This window comes from Muscardinus avellanarius (assembly GCF_963383645.1).
Source record: "Muscardinus avellanarius genome assembly, chromosome: 19".
Lineage (NCBI taxonomy): Eukaryota > Metazoa > Chordata > Mammalia > Rodentia > Gliridae > Muscardinus > Muscardinus avellanarius.
This window is the reverse complement of record NC_137805.1, coordinates 18,414,900-18,434,656: the sequence shown is the minus strand read 5'-3', so window position 1 is coordinate 18,434,656 and position 19,757 is coordinate 18,414,900.

The window sequence follows — 19,757 nt, the reverse complement described above, 5'->3', positions numbered from 1 at the left end:
AAAACCCACAGGCAGTCCCCGCCCCTCTCTCCTTTTGTACTAGGGATCCAACCCAGGGGCATTTTACTTCCCAGCTACACCCCCGCGCCCTTCTTCTTTTTCATTTTAAAACAGGGTCTCCTTTAAGTTGCTGCGGCTGGTCTTGAACCTGTAATCCTACGGTCTCAGCCTCCCAAGTATTGGGACTGCAGGTGTGCACCACCACATCTGGCTTGTGGTTTCTTTAGTCTCTGATTCCTCACACTTCCTCACGTCTTTCGGTTTCTTTGCTCAGTCATTAATTTCACTCGTGCGCCAGGTATGACTTAAGCTACTGAGTTGATCAACTTAGCAAATCGTTTAAGCAAGGCACCACTCAAAGGTTTTTCAGTGCAGTTTCTTCTCACACTTGCTAGGTCCAAAGCAAGGGTGCAAATGGAGGGCCTCTTTACCGTCTGCCTAAATAGAAAGAGTTATAAATCAAGATAACCAACTGTGGGTAAAATGCATCAACTTCTCATACATTGACCAACATGTCCTCACAAGAACCTAGAAATCCAGGGCAGAATTTAGTTTTTGGACTCCCTTCCTGTTGTACCCCGAATTTACCACCCAGGCTCAGTCTTGCATCCTGAAGGGCCTCACAGTGGGAGAGAGGTGTGTTCTCTGCCTGCTCCCTTCCCCCCTCACACATCCCAGCTCTGTCCACATGCCCACCTCAGCTTCCTCTTGACCTCAGTGATGATTTTGTGCAGGAAAGACCAGGAAAAAGGTTTTTGAAGGCCTTGGAAAGCACCTTGTGCCCCTTAAGCAGGGAGCATCAGGGTGCTGGTACCTGGGATGTGTGTGTGTGTGAGCGCCTGATGGACATGTCTCCTAACCCTGGGGCCTCATTGTCCTGTGTGAACTGGCCAGAGAAGGGTGAGAATAAGTTTCTAATAATATAAGACTAGGATGAGAACCAATAGTCCAGGTCTAGAAGTAGCACTGACATGACTTTAATTGATATATCAAATCACTATATCAAATTGATTCTGTGGTAGTATATAAACTTCTATTTTATTGACTTTAGAGTAACCAAAATCATATAACCTTGGCCAAAAAGATGCATTACATTTTTAGGATATTTTATTGAGGTGATCCCTGCACCATATTAGCATTTTAAAGGGGGAAAAAATCCCAAAACAATTAATATAACTATATGGTTATTTTTTTTAGCAAATAACACAGAGTAAGCAGCTGAGACAGTCATTTAGCAACCCAATTTTTTATTAGGCCATTTTTAAGATAGTCTAAAATTTAATATAATTCATCAGTAAATAGATAATTCAAAATAATTAAAATCTGCATTCTACGGTTGATTCATTCGTGGCACATGACATACCTAGATGGAGGACCCCCTTCGTTAACAATAACGTAGCAAATGCAGAGAATATTTCTAGAGTATTTATGCAGAAATTATGCATTCTAAATGGCAACACACTTTGAACAAACTCAGGGTTCCTCACTCTGAATAGTTAATTCGCTGGAACAATCTCTTTTAATATGTTTCTGCAAATCCTCTGTGTTTGCAGAGCTGATGACTGTAAACAGCTCTGTTTTCTCCTCTCTGGACTGAACCACAGAGTCGGCCTGGATTGTCAAAGCGTCCTACAAGTATCAAATGTCTTCGTTAGAGAGGAGAGGAGGGTCTAGCCTTACCCTTTTACTTTGTTTATTTGTTTATTTATTTATTCACTTATTCATTTATGTATTCATTTTTGCAGTGCTGAGGACCGAACCCAGGGGCATTCTACCTCTGAGCTACACCCCCAGCCCAATTTTTTATTCTTTATTTTGAAACAGGTCTCACTAAGTTGTGGAGAGCCTCACTAAGTAAGTAGCTGAGGCTGGCCATGAACCCAGATCCTCCTGTCTCAGACTCCCATGTACTGGGATCACAAGCATGTGACACCACACCTGGATCCCTACCTCTAATGTGGTTGGGCCCCATCCAGTCAATTGAAGGCCTTAGGAGAGAGGCTGTGTTCCCCACAGTCTCATGACCCAATTTCCAAATCTGTGTGCGCGCGCGCGTGTGTGCGTTCTTTCTTTTTTTGTGTGGTACTGGAGATTGAACCCAGGGGCATTCTACCCCCGAGCTACACCCTTAGTCATATTTTATTCTTTATTTTATTTTGCAGTACTGGGGATGGAATCCAGGGACATTCTACCTCTGAGCTGCACCCTCAGCCCCATTTTTTATTCTTTATTTTGAAACAGGGTCTCACTGAGTTGCAGAGGGCCTCAGTAAGTAGTAGCTGAGGCTGTCCTCGAACCGTAATCCTCCTGTCTCATATTTTATTCTTAATTTTTTTTAATTTTTTAATTTTTTTTATTGGTGCATTCTTTATTTTGAAACAGGGTCTCACTAAGTAGCTGATGCTGGCCGCAAACCTGTGACCCTCCTGTCTCAGCCTCCCAAGTACTAGAATTACAAGTCACCATGTCCGGCTATGTGTGTGTCTTCCATTGGTTCTATTTCTTTGGTGAAGCCTAATACAGGAAGGTATGAGGTTATCAATAAAGTTTTGCTTAAAGACATTTGTAATAGCTAATTTAAGACATTAGGTAGTAGGTGCAGATTCCAGTCAATAAAAGGAAAAGTGATGCATGAGGACCTAGTTTTAATTCCCAGAACTAATACTACTACTACCACTATAAAGAAGGAGGAGGGGGGGAGGGGGGGAGGAAGAGGAAGAAAAGACACAGATTTCCGCCATTTCAGATTGTATAAAACAGAGCCAGGAGTGGTGGCACACACTTTTAATCCCTGTGCTTGGGAGGCTGAGACAGGAGGATCGCGCAGGTTCGAAGCCAGTCTCAGGTACTTAGGCTCTCAGCAACTTAGTGAGACCTTGTTTCCATATATATATGTCTGGGAGTATAGCCTGGAGGTAGAAAGCCCCTGGGTTCCACCCTCAGTACCACACACACAAAAAAATTATATAAAACAACAACCAATAAATGGGTCTCTAAGATACCTGAGCTATATGAAAGCCAAATTACAGCCAAAATATACAATAATAGAATACTTGTAGAAAAATATAATAGCTTGCCGGGTGTGGTGGCACACGCTTGTAATCCCCGCGCTTGGGAGGCTGAGACAGGAGGATCGCGCAGGTTCGAAGTCAGCCTTGCTGGCTTAAGATACCCGGTTTCCCAATAAAACATATATATAAAAAATAGTTCTGGGAGTGTAGCCCGGAGGTAGAAGGGCTCCATCACCAGTACCACCAGTATGTATATGATAGCTTAATACCGCCATCCGGAGACATTACTTATGGGAGATGGGCTTGCCGTGTACGTCTTGAATCTGTGCTTGAATGGCGTTTCCAGGATCGCCCCTTTGCAGTCATAAAGGAATCAGCAGGGTGGTGGACTTGAAGCACCGATCCCCGTGCCCTCTCCTCCCTGTCGCTGAGGCTTGGCTTGGCGTGCCAGGCAGGACAGGCGGCCGCCCTGCTGGCCCGGGCGTGTGAATGGCAGGCTTTAGGTGCTGTCCTCGCCATCGGCAGACTCTCAGTGCCAGGGTGCTCCTCGAGAATCATTTGGTGGATTTCATAATTGTCTGCCACTCCAATGCACTTCTGAAGCTCAACAAGTACTCCTGACTATAAAGGTTGAGAACAAAAGGGGCTGTAGTTCTTCTCTTATGATTCGTTCCCAGGCAAGTTGAAACCAAAGGATTTTGCATGCTAAATGCCATTTAATTTGCCAGCTATGTGTTTATGTTTACAAGATGTCAAGGCACCGTGTGTAGAAAGGTCCACTTCTCATTGTCTACAGTTACCCATCAGCCTTTGCAGAAATGTTGGCTTCAGTTATTCCTGGGGCAGCTTAGGTGAAGCCACACAGAATGCCCCTACTCCAATACACACTTACCATTGGGTCCTTGAGGAGTGCTTGAATACAGGGGTTGAGAATTTTGACTCAAGAGCCTTAACTACACGGTGTACCTCTCCCTTCTCTTCTGAGCTCTGTGACCTTGGGCAGACGACCCAGCCCCGCTGTTTCTCAAATCGCTCACCCGCAAAATGGTGACGTGCCGGGTCTCTCTCTCGGGATTGTTGGGAAGATTCAACAGAGCAGCTGTGTGGTGTTCTTGGAACCATGCCTCAGAATTAGCACTTAGTCCATGCCAGCTAAGATTGCTTCACCAGGAGATAGGAGTACCCCCTCTGGGATCTCGGAAGGGAGAGTGGCTAGAGGCCTGAGCTTTTCTTTCCAAATAGTCCCGCATCATTCAGCAGCCTAGCTTCTTTCTAGGCTGGCTGGCTTCCAAGAGCCTGTGTATATTTTATTCTGTTGTTATTTTTGTACTGGGGATTGAACCCGGGGGCATTCTACCTCCAAGCTAAATCTCCAACCCTATATTTTTTTCACTCTTTATTTTGAAACAGGGTCTCACTAAGTTAAGGACTATTTCACTAAGTAGCTGATGCCAACCACAAATTTGCAATCCTCCTGTCTCAGACTCCCAGGTACTGGGGTTACAAGCCTGCACCACCACGCCCAGCTTCTTCATGTCTATTTTTGAAGCAATACCTCATGCAAAATTCAAATGTACCATGAAAAAAGATCTCTATCATCCCTGCCACCAGTCCTCCAATATACTTCCCCACTTTTTTGCGTGTGGTACAGAGGATCAGACGCAGAGCCTTGTGCATGTGAGGCAAGTGTTCTACTACTGATCTACAGCCCCAGCTCTTACTTTCCTGTTTTGTTAAATTGGTACATTATAATTATACATGATAATGCATTATGATATATTCATATAATTCACGGAAAAGTACATTATGATGTATTCATATGTACACAGCATAATTCGATTAACTCCATTCTCCAGAATCTCCTCTTACCCTGCCCCCCTCCCTCCAGGATCTCCGTTCTCTCCTCTACTGGTCCTCTTTCCTGTTTTATGAGATGCTCCTTCCCCTCCCTTTCTCTGTGGCTTCCACATAGGAAAGAGCACACAAACCTTGACTTTCTGATTCTGGCTTATTTCATTTAACATGATGCTATCTACTTACATTCATTTTTTTTCTGCAAATGACATTATCACATTCTTCTTTAGGTCCAAATAAAACTCATTGTGTTATTTTACCACATTGTCCTTAGCATTCATCTGTTGGGTGTGTGTGTGTGTGTGTGTGTGTGTGTGTGTGTGTGTGTGTGTGTTACTGGGGATTGAATCCAGAGGTTCAATTCTACACCCTCAGCCCTATTTTTTATTCTTTATTTTTGAAACAGAGTCTCACTAAGTAGCTAGGGCTGGCCACAAACCTGCCACCCTCCTGTCTCAGTCTTAAGTGCTGAGATTGAAGCGTGTGTCACCATGCCCGCCTCCACTCATCTGCTGACGGACAGCCGTCTCAGCTGGTTCCATAACTTGACTACTGTGAACTGCGCTTTTAAAATGTGTACTGCGTGTGTACCTATAGTGTCTTGTCTCCTGTGCCATCGCTGCATTGATTACTATGTATGCCCTTGATGGTCGCCATTCTAACTGGAGTGGGATGACCACTTAATTTGCATTTCCCTGATTGCTAAAGATGTTAAACATTTTCTATGTATTTGTTGGCCATTTGTATTCCTTCTTTGCTTTGTTCATTTGGCCACTGACTGATTAAGCTATTTGGACTTTTGGTGGTAAGTTTGTTTGTTTGTTGTGTATTCTGGATATCAATTTTCTGTCAGAAGAGTATCTGGCAAAGCTTATCTCGCGTTCTGGAGGCTTTCTCTTTGCATTCTCAGTAGTTTCCTTTGCTGTGTGGAAGCTTGTTAACTTGATACCATCCCATTTGTTAACTTTTGGTATTTCAGAGTTTTGGAGTCCTGTGTCTTACTCCTGGGTCTTTGATTTATTCTGAATTGGCTTTGTGCAGGGCGAGAGAAATCTAGTTTCATTCTTTTCATATGAATATACAGTTTTCCTAGAACCATTTGTTTAAAAGGCTGCCTTTTCTCCAATATATGTTTTTTTTAGCTCCTTCGTCCAAGATCAGGTGTGGGCTTGCCGCCTCTGTGTCTTCTATTTTTAAATTTTTAAATTTTTTATTTTTTTTCGGTACTGAGGATGGAACCCAGGGGCATTCTACCTCCAAGCTACACTCCCAACCCTATTTTTATTCTTTATTTTGAAACAGGGTGTCACTGAGTTGCAGAGGGCCTCACTAAATAGCTGAGGCTGTCTACGAACTGTGATCCTCCTGTCTCAGCCTCCCAAGCTTCTATTCTTTTTGATTGGTCTACATTACATGCCTTTATTTATTTATTTATTTTGGCTAGTATCATGCTTTGTTGTTATAGCTCTGCAGTACAATTTCAAGCTCATTATTGTGATGCCTCCAGCATTCCTCTTTTGCTTAAGGATTGCTTTGGCTTCTTTATATTTATTTATATTTATTTATTTTGGTACTGGGGATTGAACCCAGGAGCATTGTACCCGTGAGCTGCACCCAGCCCTATTTTTAAAATTTTTATTTAGAAACAGGGTCTCGCTAGGTTGATGAGTCTCCTTACTTGCTGAAGCTGTCCTTAAACCTGTGATCCTCCTGTCTCAGCCTCCCAAGTACTAGGATTAAAGGCGTGTGCCACCACACCCTGCTCTTCCCTATGAATTTTAGGACTGTTCTTTGTAGTTCTTTGAAGAATGCCATTGTTATGGGAAGGGGATTGTGTTGACTGTAGAGATTGCTTTTATTAATATGACCATTTTGACCTTATTCATTCTGCACGTCCCTCGGCACGGTCTTTCCATCTGTCTTGGTGTTCTGTTAACTTTTATTTTAGAGGTCTTTCATCTCTACTGGCTAGGTTTATTTCCAGTATCTTTTTAGGCTATTGCGAAGGATATTGTATTTCCTGATTTCTGTCTTAGCAGATTCCTTATTGGTGTACAGAAAAGCTATTGATTTCTGTATGTTGATTTTGTACCCCTGCTACTTTAATAAATTTATCAGCTCTCGAAGTCTTCTGCTGGAGCCTTTTGGCCTTCTAAGTACAGAATCATATCACCTACAAACAGTGATCATTTGACTTCTTCCTTTCCTGCCTGTGTTCCTTTTGTTTCCTTCGCTTGCCTAATTGCTCTGGTTCATTTCCTAGTTGTGTATTACCTAGTTCCTAGGAGTGGTGACAGTGAACATCCTTCTCTTGTGCCTATTTTACAAGCAGTGCTCTCAGCGTTTCCCCCAGTGGTCGGCTTTGGGTTGCTCATGTATGACCTTTATGATGTTTAGGTAAGCGTCTTCAATCCCCAGTTTCTTCAGTGGCGTTTGTTTTGTGTTTTGTTTTGTTTTTCTTTTATCGTGAATGGGTGCTGAATGTTGTCAGAGGCCTTTTCTGCATCTATTGAGGTGCTCCCGGGATTTCTGTCCTTGATTCTATTTATGTGAATTCCATTGATTGATTACATTGTCAAACCAACAATGCACCCCAAAATGAAGTACAGTCAATCATGATGTACGTGCTTCTTAACGTGTTGTCTAATGCGATTTCCTAATATTCAATTAAGCATTTTTGCATCTACATTCATTAGGAATATCGGTCTGAGCCAGGTGTGGTGGTGCACGCTTGTAATCCCAGCATTCAGGAGGCTGAGACAGGAGGATCACAGTTTGCGGCCAGCCTCAGCTATTTAGTGAGGCCCTCTACAACTTGGTGAGACCCTGTTTCAAAATAAAGAATAAAAAATAGGGCTGGGGGCGTAGCTCGGAGGTTGAATGCCCCTGGGTTCTATCCGCAGACCCTCAAAAAATAGAAAAAAGAAAAAAGAATATCGGTCTGTAATTTTCTTTCTTTGACATGTTCTTATTTGGTTGTAGTATCAGAGATACTGGCTCAATAGAATGAACTTGGAAGTGTTTCTTTTCTTTATATTTCATGGAATGATTTGAAGAACATTAGCATTAGTTCTTCTTTAAAAGTCTGGTAGAATTCAGCTGAAAATCTATCTGGTCCTGGAGTTTTCTTTGTTAGCAGCCTTTTTATTTTTATTTATTTTTTATTATTTTTTTCTTTTTTGGTGGTACTGGGGTTCCTGGAAGCCCTTCTACCTCTGGTATACACTCTCACGGGCTACACTCCCAGACCTATTTTTTAACATTTTTATGTGGAAACAGGGTCTCTTAAGCCAGCGAGGCTGGCTCCGAACCAGCGCGATCCTCCTGTCTCCGCCTCCCAAGCGCGGGGATGACAAGCGTGCGCCACCACGCCTGGCTTTAGCAGCCTTTTTAATAGTGCCCCAATCTCAATGCTTGCCATTGGTCTGTTTAGGTTTTCTCTGTTCTTTTGGTTTAATTTTGGTAGGTTGTATGTGCTCAGAAACAAACCCATTTCTTCTATGCTTTTTTAATTCATTGAAATATATGTCTTTAAAATAGTTCCTAAGAAGCCGGGCATGGTGGCACAGGCTCGTAATCCTAGTACTTGGGAGGCTGAGACAGGGGGACCCGGTTGGTCAGCCAGCCTACTTAGAGAGGTGCTCCACAACTTAGTGAGACCTAGTTTCTAAATAAAGAATAAAACATTGGACTGGGGGTGTAGATCCAAGGTAGAATGTCCCTGGGTTCAATCCCCAGTACCGCAAAAATAAATAAATTAATTAATTAATTCTCAATGTCATGTGTGGTCTTCATAATGGTTTTGATTTTTTTTTTTTTTTACTATGGGCTTGAGATGGATAATTAGGTTGTTCCATTGGATCTTGCAGGTTTTTTTAAATTTTGCACTCTAAACTTCCACTTTCCTCTTAGAACCATCTTCATAATGTTGCAGAGATTTTGGTACATTTCATTTCTCTTTTTAATTTTTTTGGAAAACATTTAAAATTTCTTCCTTGATCCATTCATTGTTCAAACATGTATTCTTCAATCTCCATGAGTTTATACGTTTCTATCTTTTTTTTTTTTTTTTTTGGTGGTACCGGGGTTCCTGGAAGCCCTTCTACCTCCGGGCTACACTCCCAGACCTATTTTTACATTTTTATTTGGAAACAGGGTCTCCTAAGCCAGCGCACGCGGCTGGCTTCGAACCTGCGCGATCCTCCTGTCTCTGCCTCCCAAGCGCAGGGATTACAAGCGTGCGCCACCACGCCCAGCTTGGCATCTTAATTATAACGTGTCATAAAGAGATTCTCTTTTTTTAGGAATTGGGAATTGAACCTAGAGGCATTCTACCTCTGAACTATACCCTCAGCCCTAGTTTTTATTCTTTATTTTGAAACAGGATCCAAGTTGCACAGGGCCTCACTAAGTAGTTGAGGCTGTCCAAGAATCATAATCCTCCTGTCTCCACCTCCCAGGTACTGGGATCGTAAGCAGGTGCTACCATGCCCAGCCTGAGCGATCTCTTCTTTGTCTATTTGCGATTGTAAATGTCTCCTATATCTAGATGTACATATCATTCCAAGGTTTGGACATTTTCCTGTTGTTATTTAACTGAAAAGGTTATCAATTCATGTATTTTTGATTAGTTTCTTGGTGCCAATGAGCCTTAAATTTGCTCTATTTTTAGGAGCATAAATATTTATCATGCACAATTCAGCTGGTGACCTCTGAGGGACCTTATAGAATGGGACAGATCATTTTGATTGGGGATAAGAGAGTAGGCTTTTTGGTCTGTCCACTCCTATCACTCGCGGATGCTGGATTGCTCCTGGACCGTTAACTCCAGCCACAGGCTGAACGTTTGTGTCCCCCTCAAATTTGCATATTGAGCTCTAGTCCTCAAAGTTTTATTGGGAGATGAGGCCTGTGGGAGGTGACCAATTCATAGGGGTGGATGGAGCCCTTGTGAACTTTGAGGGAGACCCGAGGGGGATTGTCTCTTTCCCTTCTGCCGTATGAGAACACAGACAAAGGCACAATCTTTGAAGTGGAGAGCCTTCACCAGGCACGGAATCAGCCCGAGTCTTGGACTTCTGCATCTCCAGAATTATGAGCAATAGGCTTCTTTTATTGGCAAATTTCCCATTCTGAGGCATTTTGTTATAACAGTCTAAATAGGATAACGAGACTTCATGGTGTTTCTAATCTGCCATGTACTCTCCCAAGCTGAGAACACTCTCAGGTGGAGATAGGCAGGTACTGTTGGTCCCGCAGAAGCTATGAATGAAACCTCCACGGTGGCCAAAGAAAACACAGCCAGGACCTGCTGATTAGAAACAGCATACGCACCACCTGAGAACCCAGCCATATTTCCTTACTGGAGCACTTCACGAGAGGTCATCAAGCAAGGTCTTTTTGAGCACTTGGGTCTAAAGGGCACTGAGCACTTGGGGGCACAAAGGAAGTTTCCGAAGAGAGCTTAGAATATGATCAGAGGACACTGATGTGTACTGAGTGCTTGCTGTGACTCAGTTCCCAATTCAGTGCCTGGCTGGGCCTCTAATAGACGGGATCCCATCAATCCTAACTGTAGCCCAACGTGAGCACTTTTATCCTGAGACCCAGAGAGCTTATTCTCTTCTTCAAGGTCCCACAGATGGCAGAGAGCTTGAAGTTCACCCCTGGTTACCTACATGACAAATGTCCATTATTTGAAAAGACCTAAAAGTTTGCTCTAGGACAACATGCTCATTACAGAGGTGGCAAAATGGAGGCAGAGTGCAGTAGACAATATTATTTCCTGCTCTATCTATTATTGCATGATAAACAATAATCTTTAAGTAGTACTTTTTTATGGTACTGGGGGTGGAACCCAGGGGCTTTCTACCCCGGGCTATACTCCTAGACCTATTTTAAATTTTATTTGGAAACAGGGTCTCACTAAGTTGCTGGCTTCGAACCTGCACGATCCTCCTGTCTCAGCCTCCCAAGCGCGGGGATTACAAGCGTGCGCCGCTATGCCCGGCATTAAATATTAGTTTTTATGGGTCTGTGTCTACTGACTTCTGCTGGGTTGTTCTTGTTTTTATCAAGTTCTCCAGAGAAACAGAACTAAATATGTATACTTATATACATACACATGTGTATGTACATGTGTGTGCCTATGCATATGTGTATTGTATATATAATACACATCACAGATAGCTCTCTGAATCTCTGGATTTAATACTGTATCCATGAATTCAACCAATTGGGAACTAAGTATTCCAGAAAAAGAGTAATGTTGCTGATATGTAGTGTGTAGAAGGCCTGTGACGGTTGTACCTGTACTGAACATATGCGGGCCTTTTTCTTGTCATTATTATCTAAACAGTTTAGGATAAGAACCATTTAAATGGCTTCCATGTTTTTTTGGTTTTTTTTTTGTTTTTGTTTGTTTGTTTGTTTGTTTGTTTTGTTTTGGTGGTTCTGGGGTTCCTGGAAGCCCTTCTACCTCCGGGCTACACTCCCAGACCTATTTTTACATTTTTATTTGGAAACAGGGTCTCCTAAGCCAGCGCGCGCGGCTGGCTTCAAACCTGCGCGATCCTCCTGTCTCCGCCTCCCAAGCGCGGGGATGACAAGCGTGCGCCACCACGCCCGGCTTCCACGTTGTTTTATATTATGACTGGTCTGGAGATGATTTAAGTATACCCAAGTGTCTATGAAAGAGAAGGTTAGCACGCCCCTTGACACAGATGGAAGAACTGCATACATGTTCTAACAACATGCATGCGGTGAAGGCATTGCCACCGACTTCCTGGCATCTAACCCTCATTTTCTGAGAACACCAGCGCCATCTCAATATCCTGTATAGGGAAGGGGGAGGGGGAGGGGAAATCTCACCAAGTGCCATGTGCACGGCTGTCACGTCACTGTGAACCACGTTGTGATGTGAGACTATAATGCACCAATAAAAGCATTAAAAAGAGCATGCCAGAGAGAAGTAGAGCATGTACTTAGCACATGCAAGATGCAAGGCCCTGAGGGCCATCCCCAGTGCAGAACAACAGAAACGACAGCATCTGGAAAGATGGCATTGTTTATATGCAAGTACCATGCCACTTTGTGCAAGGGATTTGAGCATGTGCAAATTTTGGTATCTCTAGAGGGTCTGTGAACCAATTTCTGGTGGATACCAAGACGTGACTCTTGTGTGTACATGTGTGCATGTGTATGTGTGTGAGAGAGAGGGGGGGGGAAGGAGGGAGGGAGGGAGGGAGAGAGAAAGAGAGAGAGAGAAGAAGAAGAAGAAGAAGAAGAAGGAGGAGGAGGAGGAGGAGGAGGAGGAGGAGGAGGAGGAGGAGGAGAAGGAGAAGGAGAAGGAGAAGGAGGAGAGAGAAAGGGAGGAACTTGTGACCACAGGGGCTGGCAGCAGCTGACACCGATATCTTGAAGCAGAATTTCTTCCCCGCATACTCATGTTTGCTCTTAAGGCTTTCAAGAAATTGGGCACAGCCCTTCCACGTTTTCAAGGATACTGTGCTTTACTTGAAGTCGACTTACTTTGTCTTTTTGTTGTTTGTTTGTTTTTTGCAAAATTTGGAATTGAACTCAGGAGCATTCTACCTCAGAGCTACACCCCCAGCCCTATTTTTTTTTTTTTATCCTTTATTTTGAAACAGGGTCTCACTAAGTTGTGAAGGACCTCACTAAGTAGCTGAGGCTGGCCACGAACTTGTGACCCTCCTGTCTCAGCTTCCCAAGTACTGGGGTTACAAGCGTGCGCCACCACGCCTGGCCTCAACTTACTTTAGATGTTCGCTTCATCTATAAAATACCTTCACGGCAGCTGGGCTTGGTGGCGCATGCCTATCATCCCAGTACTTGGAAGGTTGACACAGGACCATTGCAGGCTGCAGGCAGCCGCAGCAACTTAGCAAGGCCCTTGGCCCTGTGGAGTAGAGTTAGATGCCTCTAGATTCAATTGCCAGTACCACCTGGGCCGAACAGTCTGAGCTGACGGGCTCCAGCGGCCGGAGGCAGGTGTGGCCTTGTGCTGGAAGGATCTCTCTCTCAGCCTGGGGCCACCTTCATAGAGGGTGTGTCCCGAGAGCCAGTATCCCAAGAAACAGAAATGGAGTCTGCTAGGCCAGTTACTACCCACACCTGGAGCCGGTACCATGTCACAGCCCTGTGGACAGTCACAGCACCCAGCCACATTCAATGGGTGAAGCAGCGTCCACCTCTCAGTGAAGTGTACAAGGCTACGAGGAGATACAGATGTGTCCCTTTTTGGAAACCATTGTGTTGCTTCCTGAGATCCAGTCTTTAAACATCTCCCTGCATTCAGATCTTTGGCCCAGCTCAGGCTTCTGGGGGAATTCAACTCAAGTTGGTGAGTGACCTGTCCAAGGTCACTGAGCAAAGACCAGGAACTAAGCTGATCTCCAATCAAGATTACCTTCCCTGGAGCCGGGACTGAAGCTCACCGGTAGAGTGCGTGCCACAGAGGGAGATCCCCCTTAAAAATCAAAAGGGCTGGGGCCCTAGCGCAGAGGTAGAATGCCCCCTGGATGGAAAGTGAACTCAGTGCCTGAAACCAAGTGTCCCTGCTGTTGCAGGGACATACACAAGCATGAGCTGCTCGCATAAAGAGAGCCAAGATATTTTTTCTCCATTGGCTTATAAAAAAAAATCACACCATATAATGGCTCCGTCCTTCCCCTCCCCCACTAGCTTCTATAGAATTCATGAATTTCACCTAGCAGTGGTGTGTGTGTGTGTGTGTGTGTGTGTGTGTGTGTGTGTGTAGTTTTGATACCTATCTCTTTGTGTATTAGTGATCAGGGTAGAAAAATTCAGACAGCAGACTAATAGGAGAGAAAACATCTCATGAATAGCCTTGGACACATTTAATATTATTGATGATACTCTGTGATAACACATAATCACGAGGTCAGGATTTATGTACTTATTTGCTTAGTAAATTGATCACGCAGTCTAGTAGGAAAATTAATGCAACGTAACTGCCGAGGATTTCGAACATGCCATAGGTTGATTTTTCCCCCATTTTATGTTTTGGACGGGGAAAACAATTCGACTCCATCTAAGATTTGTTCAGAAAACTTTGCTTGCCGGCTAAGCTAGATTCATAGTCTTTCTCCTTTAGAAACAGGTCTTCTGACACCACTAGCCCTGCTTATGCTAAGGTGGGACTAAAGTTTAATTTTAAATGCTAGTCAACAAGTTCCTCAGTACATCACCCCTTCCAGAGGTGACTTTCCTTTTTCTGCTGCGTTAGGACCTGAACAATGAAAGCCACTCACTTTCCTTTGTACCAAACAACTTTCACGAGCACTTGTTTCTTCTATTGTGTAGAACAAATCATAACAGCTTAATTTTAGTCGATTTATTTGAAAAGATCCGCCTAATAGAAACAGGCAAAGGAGAAGAAACGCCCTAGAAAATAAAACCAGCCTCTAATGACTTTAGAGCGAAACCCACAGATTATTTTTAAAGCGAACCACCACCACCATCTCTCAATTAAAAAAAAAATCTTTATTTTCCTTTCTTCACATTGGTAGTATGCAAAAGACAAAGGGGGAGGGGGTTGTCCTTGGATATGACTTCCGTGATTTGACTCCATTTGCATTGCAAACGCGTTTGACTTCACACCGTCTACGGTGGGTAATGCAGACGTACACAATCGGGTCAAATTCGTCCTCCGGAAAAACTGCAAATTAAGATGTTGATTATACACCGCCGCTGACCGCCGTCTTAATCATCCAAACATTTACGGAAGGGGCTGGGGAGGGATGCAGTTTGGGGCTATTGCCAAACCCTCCGGCAAACTCCGAAGCCCAGCCCGAGCTTCTCCAAATATTTTCCCGAGCAGGAGGTCGCACCAGCCCGCCAGGGGCTGCTCGGAGCTGCGAGAGCTCCCCCAGCCCCAGCCCCAGCCCCCAGCCCCAGCTCCAGCCCCAGCCCCCAGCCCCAGCTCCAGCCCCAGCTCCAGCTCCAGCCCCAGCCCCAGCTCCAGCCCCCAGCCCCAGACCCCAGCCCCAGCCCCCAGCCCCAGCTCCAGCCCCAGCCCCAGCCCCAGCCCCAGCCCCCAGCCCCAGCCCCAGCTCTAGCCCCAGCCCCAGCCCCAGCTCCAGCCCCCAGCCCCAGCCCCAGCTCCAGCCCCCAGCCCCAGCCCCCAGCCCCAGCCCGCGCGCCGCTCCGGGCTGTCAGGACGCGCAGCGCGTTCAGCCCCGTAACTGGCGGGGATGATTAATGAGCGTCTTGACCATTTAATATCGCGTGTGATTAAATTATCAGCCCGGGGGGAGGGAGCCCCGCGCTCTCCCCGCGCCCGGCGGACGCCGACAGCAGCGGGTCCGGGCTGCGCCGAGGTCGCCACGGTGCGCGGGGCGCGGGTCTGCGCCTCCCCAGGTCAGTGGCCCGCTGAGGGGAGCGGGGCCGGGGCTCGGCGGGGCGGGGGCGCGGCCGGCGGAGGGGGGGGTGCGGGCGCCGCGCAAAGAAACCCACGGGGTCGGGAAATGGCCCCGGCAGGGCTCGAGCGGGTTTTTAATGCCTTTCTCCCCGCCACGGACGGGCGCAGAGTTTCTGGGAGCCCAAGGTCCCGGGCAGGAGGGGGCGCAGGGCCTTCCTGCAGCCGCGATCGCCCCCAGACCCACACCCGGCTCACCTGGTCCGTGCGTCCCTCGGCCCCGCTCAGTGCCCGGGCAAGTGGGGGTGAGCCTTTCCCCGGCGAGCGTGCCCGGGGCGCGGGGATTCCAAGTGAACTGAGGTTACCGGAGGATGCTCCAGCCGTCCTCCTGCGTCCTTAGAGGGTCGAGAGACTCGGGCGTCCACCCGCCCCCTGGTGCAGGGGGCCAGCCGACCACCGCGCAGTGTCGCCCGGAGGCAGGGGCGGCCGAGCCGAGCGCCGGGCCGCGGAGGGACAGCGGCCTGTGGGGGTGGGGGGGGACCCGGGCGGCCCCCGCGGGAGCGGGGAGGGAGCGCCGCTTATTTCTTGATCGCATTTTTTTGGGGGGGGGGGTAGGACTAGGGCTGTCCCCAGAAAGCCCTAGGCAACTGCAGCCAGGGGTTTGTGCAAACTCAGGGCTGGACGGTTATAATCGAAGCGCACTGCGGTCAGGGGTCCGGGGTACTCGGAATCCAGGACCGCCCCGGATTGGATTTTCAGCATGGAAATGGCCTGCGGCGGGCTGAAACCGAGGCGCTCACGGTCCTCCAGCCAGCGGCCGGGAAAGCGCCAGGCACCGCCGCGGGGTCCAGGGCCCTGGGCTCCCTCCGCTGGCCCTTGGGTCCGTAGGAGTGACCATTTCCTCCCCAGTTTCCTCGAGAGCGTGGAGTAACGCCCAGGAAGTCAAAACATCATGAACAGCAAAATAGGTTTGTAAATAGAGGTCACAGTATGGAGACACACTGCTGCTTGTGTATGTGTATATGTGTGTATGTATACAGCATATAGTGTATACACACACACACACACACACACACACACACACACACACACACTGAAACAAACGTGCCCAGCTAGGAAATAAGCTACACATTGGTTCTGAGAGGCTCAGCCAAATTAGCAAAGGATGTATGTAGGTTGTGACCAAAATTTCAGACTCTTTGCTACACACAAACCCTCCTTTGGGGTGGAGGATTCTCTTGGGTCGGGCCTGGTGGCATCCTTGGCCCAGCTGGCTTAAAACCTGGTCTGTTTCTTCCAGGGGGACACTCGTCTCCTCTCCAGGGACCGTAGTCATAATAGAGGGTTCTTGGCAAGGCTGCTGCAAGCAGCGGCCAAAAAGCATTTTAAGTTGAGGTGGTCCGGGGTCTCCCTAGCGTTGGTGCAGGTTCCCAGAGCCAGCGCTAAACATACCTGAGGCCTGCACGGGGGTTTCAAGGTGCGGCTCACCACTGTTGGTGAAGTCACCCTTGGACTGTGCAGGGAGTGCTTCTCCCCGGCACCAGCCAAGCCCTAGATCTGATTCCACCAACAGCAGTGGCCGGACCCACGAAGGACTATTTAACAGTGTACGGCCAGCCTCCTTCTCCCAGAGATGCCACATGTTATTGCTTAAATACAGTGTGTCTGGGACCGCAATGCCTTTCCCAGGAATTAAATGAGTTCTGGCTAGGGAGTCTTTGACCTAAGTGTGCCTGCAGAAGTCAGGGCTCCGCATTCTCAACAAGCACTGGGTGGAGAAGGCGTGGGATGCCAAATAGGGGTTTATTTTCCCGATTTTCATCAGTCTATGCCTAAACCAAGCCAGGAAACTCAGGGTTTCCAAAGTTGGGAAAGGGTCCACAAGACCCTTGTCAAGTCGACCGATCTCATCTCGGACACCTGCAAAAAGATGTGGAAGTGGCCTGGCCTTGGGTGGCACCCGGCAGGAGTCGGAGTCCTTCACTCTCTGCCCCTGCCGCCGAACACCATTTAGGCCAAGATCGGGTATAATGGGAGACACCATCAGCAGACAATTACCCTTTCAGAGAATTCACTTCTCCTCCCAGACACTGTTATTTGAGAAATAGGATCATTTGATTTCATATTGCACTAAATAACACCCAGCCGGCTCAAATTGCCAGCTTCTTAAAACCCGCCCATTGGGATAAATTGCAGTGTCCTCTCCTGCTTTGCTGGGCAGTACAGTGGGCACCGATAGGGCAGAACTTGTAAGAGCAACTCCCTCACAGCCAGCCAGAGCCTTTCAGGACACCCAAGCCCTGTCCTGGCCACAGCTTCCTCGGCCGGTCAACTGGTCAACTTGGACACAGTGGTTGGACCTCTTGGGTTTGGAATTAAAACACACGAATTAGATTCTTTCTGGCTACTTGAAGGCGGGATCCCAGAGGCTCACCCGCCTATGTGGGCATGAGCTGGGAAGATTTTCCAGGAAAAAGGAAGCGCTTCTAGCCAGCCCCGGCGCATATGCATTCGTAAGCGCGGGTGCGATAAACAGATGCCTGTGTGCTGCAGGCCGGGTTTGCGCTTTTGGAGAAACTGGGCACCCCTTAAGTTTTGGAGAATCCCTTAAGTCGTGGGGGCACCCCTTAAGTTTCCAGGGTAGGAGGCCGAAGGGCCAGGAGACGCAAGAGGCAAAGAGGAGAGGGTGAGAATTTCCGGAAGAAGTAAGCCCTCTGAATCATCACTTACTGTGGTTTCCATGACACCGTTCAACCGAGTGACCATCGTTCCTTGTTGGATGGGACGATCCACTCCCCGCTTTTAAAGAAAATACACAAAATAAGATTGGACTCCTGGGGTCTTTTGTGCCACGGAGCAGAGTGTATTTAAGATGGCCAACGTTTATTACATTCGTGTTGATGAACTTCCGAAAGGCCGAATTAGATTCTTTCCTTAGGTGACTTGAAGGCGGGACCGAAGGCTCACCCGCACATTCCTATTTGGGGGCCAGCCGGAAGGATCCTTCCCGGCGCTCCAGAGAACTGAAGCCAGTTAATCTGGGCCTTTGGGGACCGGGTGGGAGCCTGCCCCTCTTGGGCACTGGGAGGAGCCAGGGAGAGCAGTTGTGGGCGTGGGCCGGGAGGGAAGGTTCCAGGCTCCACGGGAGTGGGAAGCCACCTTCCCTTCTCCTGCGAGGCACAGGCCGGCTGCCCGCCTGCGCTGAAGGCTGGGACGCTCGGTCTTGTCCCGATCCTGAGCCTTTCCACAGGTTGCTCTTGCCTTCAAATAAAAGCCCACGCCTGTTATCCCAGTAGTTGGGAGGCAGTAGGATTGCAGGTTCGAGACCAGCCTCGGCTCGCGGTAACTTAACGTGACTCTGTTTCAAAAATAAAAAAATAAATAAAAAAAATAAAACAGGGCTGGGGGTATAGCTCAGATGCAGGGCACTTTGGGGTTCAATCCCTAGCTTTTTTTTTTTTTTTAAGTCTCTCCACGAGGCCCGACTGAACCCAACCCCAAATCACTGGCCTTCGGCGCTGCGGCGGGTCCGGGGAGAAAACCTGCCCAGAGGAGCCCGGCGAGGGCCGGAGCCGCCCGTCCTGCTGCCCGCGAGCCTCCAGCCGCCGCCCCCTTCCAAGTGCGCGCCCCTTTACCACGCTGGCGGAGGGCCACCCAGGACCCTCTTCTCGGCCACGCCAAGCCGGGTCGCCGCGGCTCCCCCAGGCGGAGCTCGGTCCAGTTCCGAGATGGCGGGCGCCCGGCCTGGTCCGCGCGGTGCTGGCCTCCGGCCTCCGGCCCCCGCCCGCGGCCTTCTCCACCGCCCCGCGTCGGTCCGGGGGGGCGCCCACCGAGCCGTCCCCACCCCGCGCCGCCGTTTTGCTCGGCCTTTTTCATGCTAATCACGCCCATACGGCGGGCTCCGCGGGGCTGCGGGTCGCGGGCTCGATCTCCTGGTCCGTCCGCGGCTGCGTGGTTAATGGATGCTGTTGTCGGGCTGCCCGGGGCCCCGGCGAGGTCGGCGGGCCGGTGACACTGTGCGCCCGATTGAGTTTTCCTTACTAAAAAATAAAAATAAAAAGCCACGCTGGAGGGCGTGGAGAGCCGGCGGCTGGGGACCGGGCATCTTATTTCGGCCCACCCGGGATCTCAGGGCGTGCGGCACCAGGGCGCAGCGCAGTGCTGCAGTGCTTAGGAGTTTCAAACAGAGAACAGCAATTTTTGGTTGGCTGGGGCTTGCCGAGACTGATTGGAAACCCTTCCTTAAAAGCCACGTAAATGAACGCTGGAGCTCCGGTAGGGACCCGGCAGGCCGGGGGCCAGGAAAGCCGAGCAAACGCGCTCCCGAGCCGCAGTGCCCGCGCCGCGCCGCCGGCGACCCCGCTTTACTTCGCGGGTCCTGCAGGTCCCTGGTTTCCCGCAGGTGTGTAGGCAAACCGACTGGTTCCTCCGCCCGCTGCACCCCTCTCGGCCTCTCTCCTGCACCCTGGGGCTTTATTGTCCAGGGTCATCCC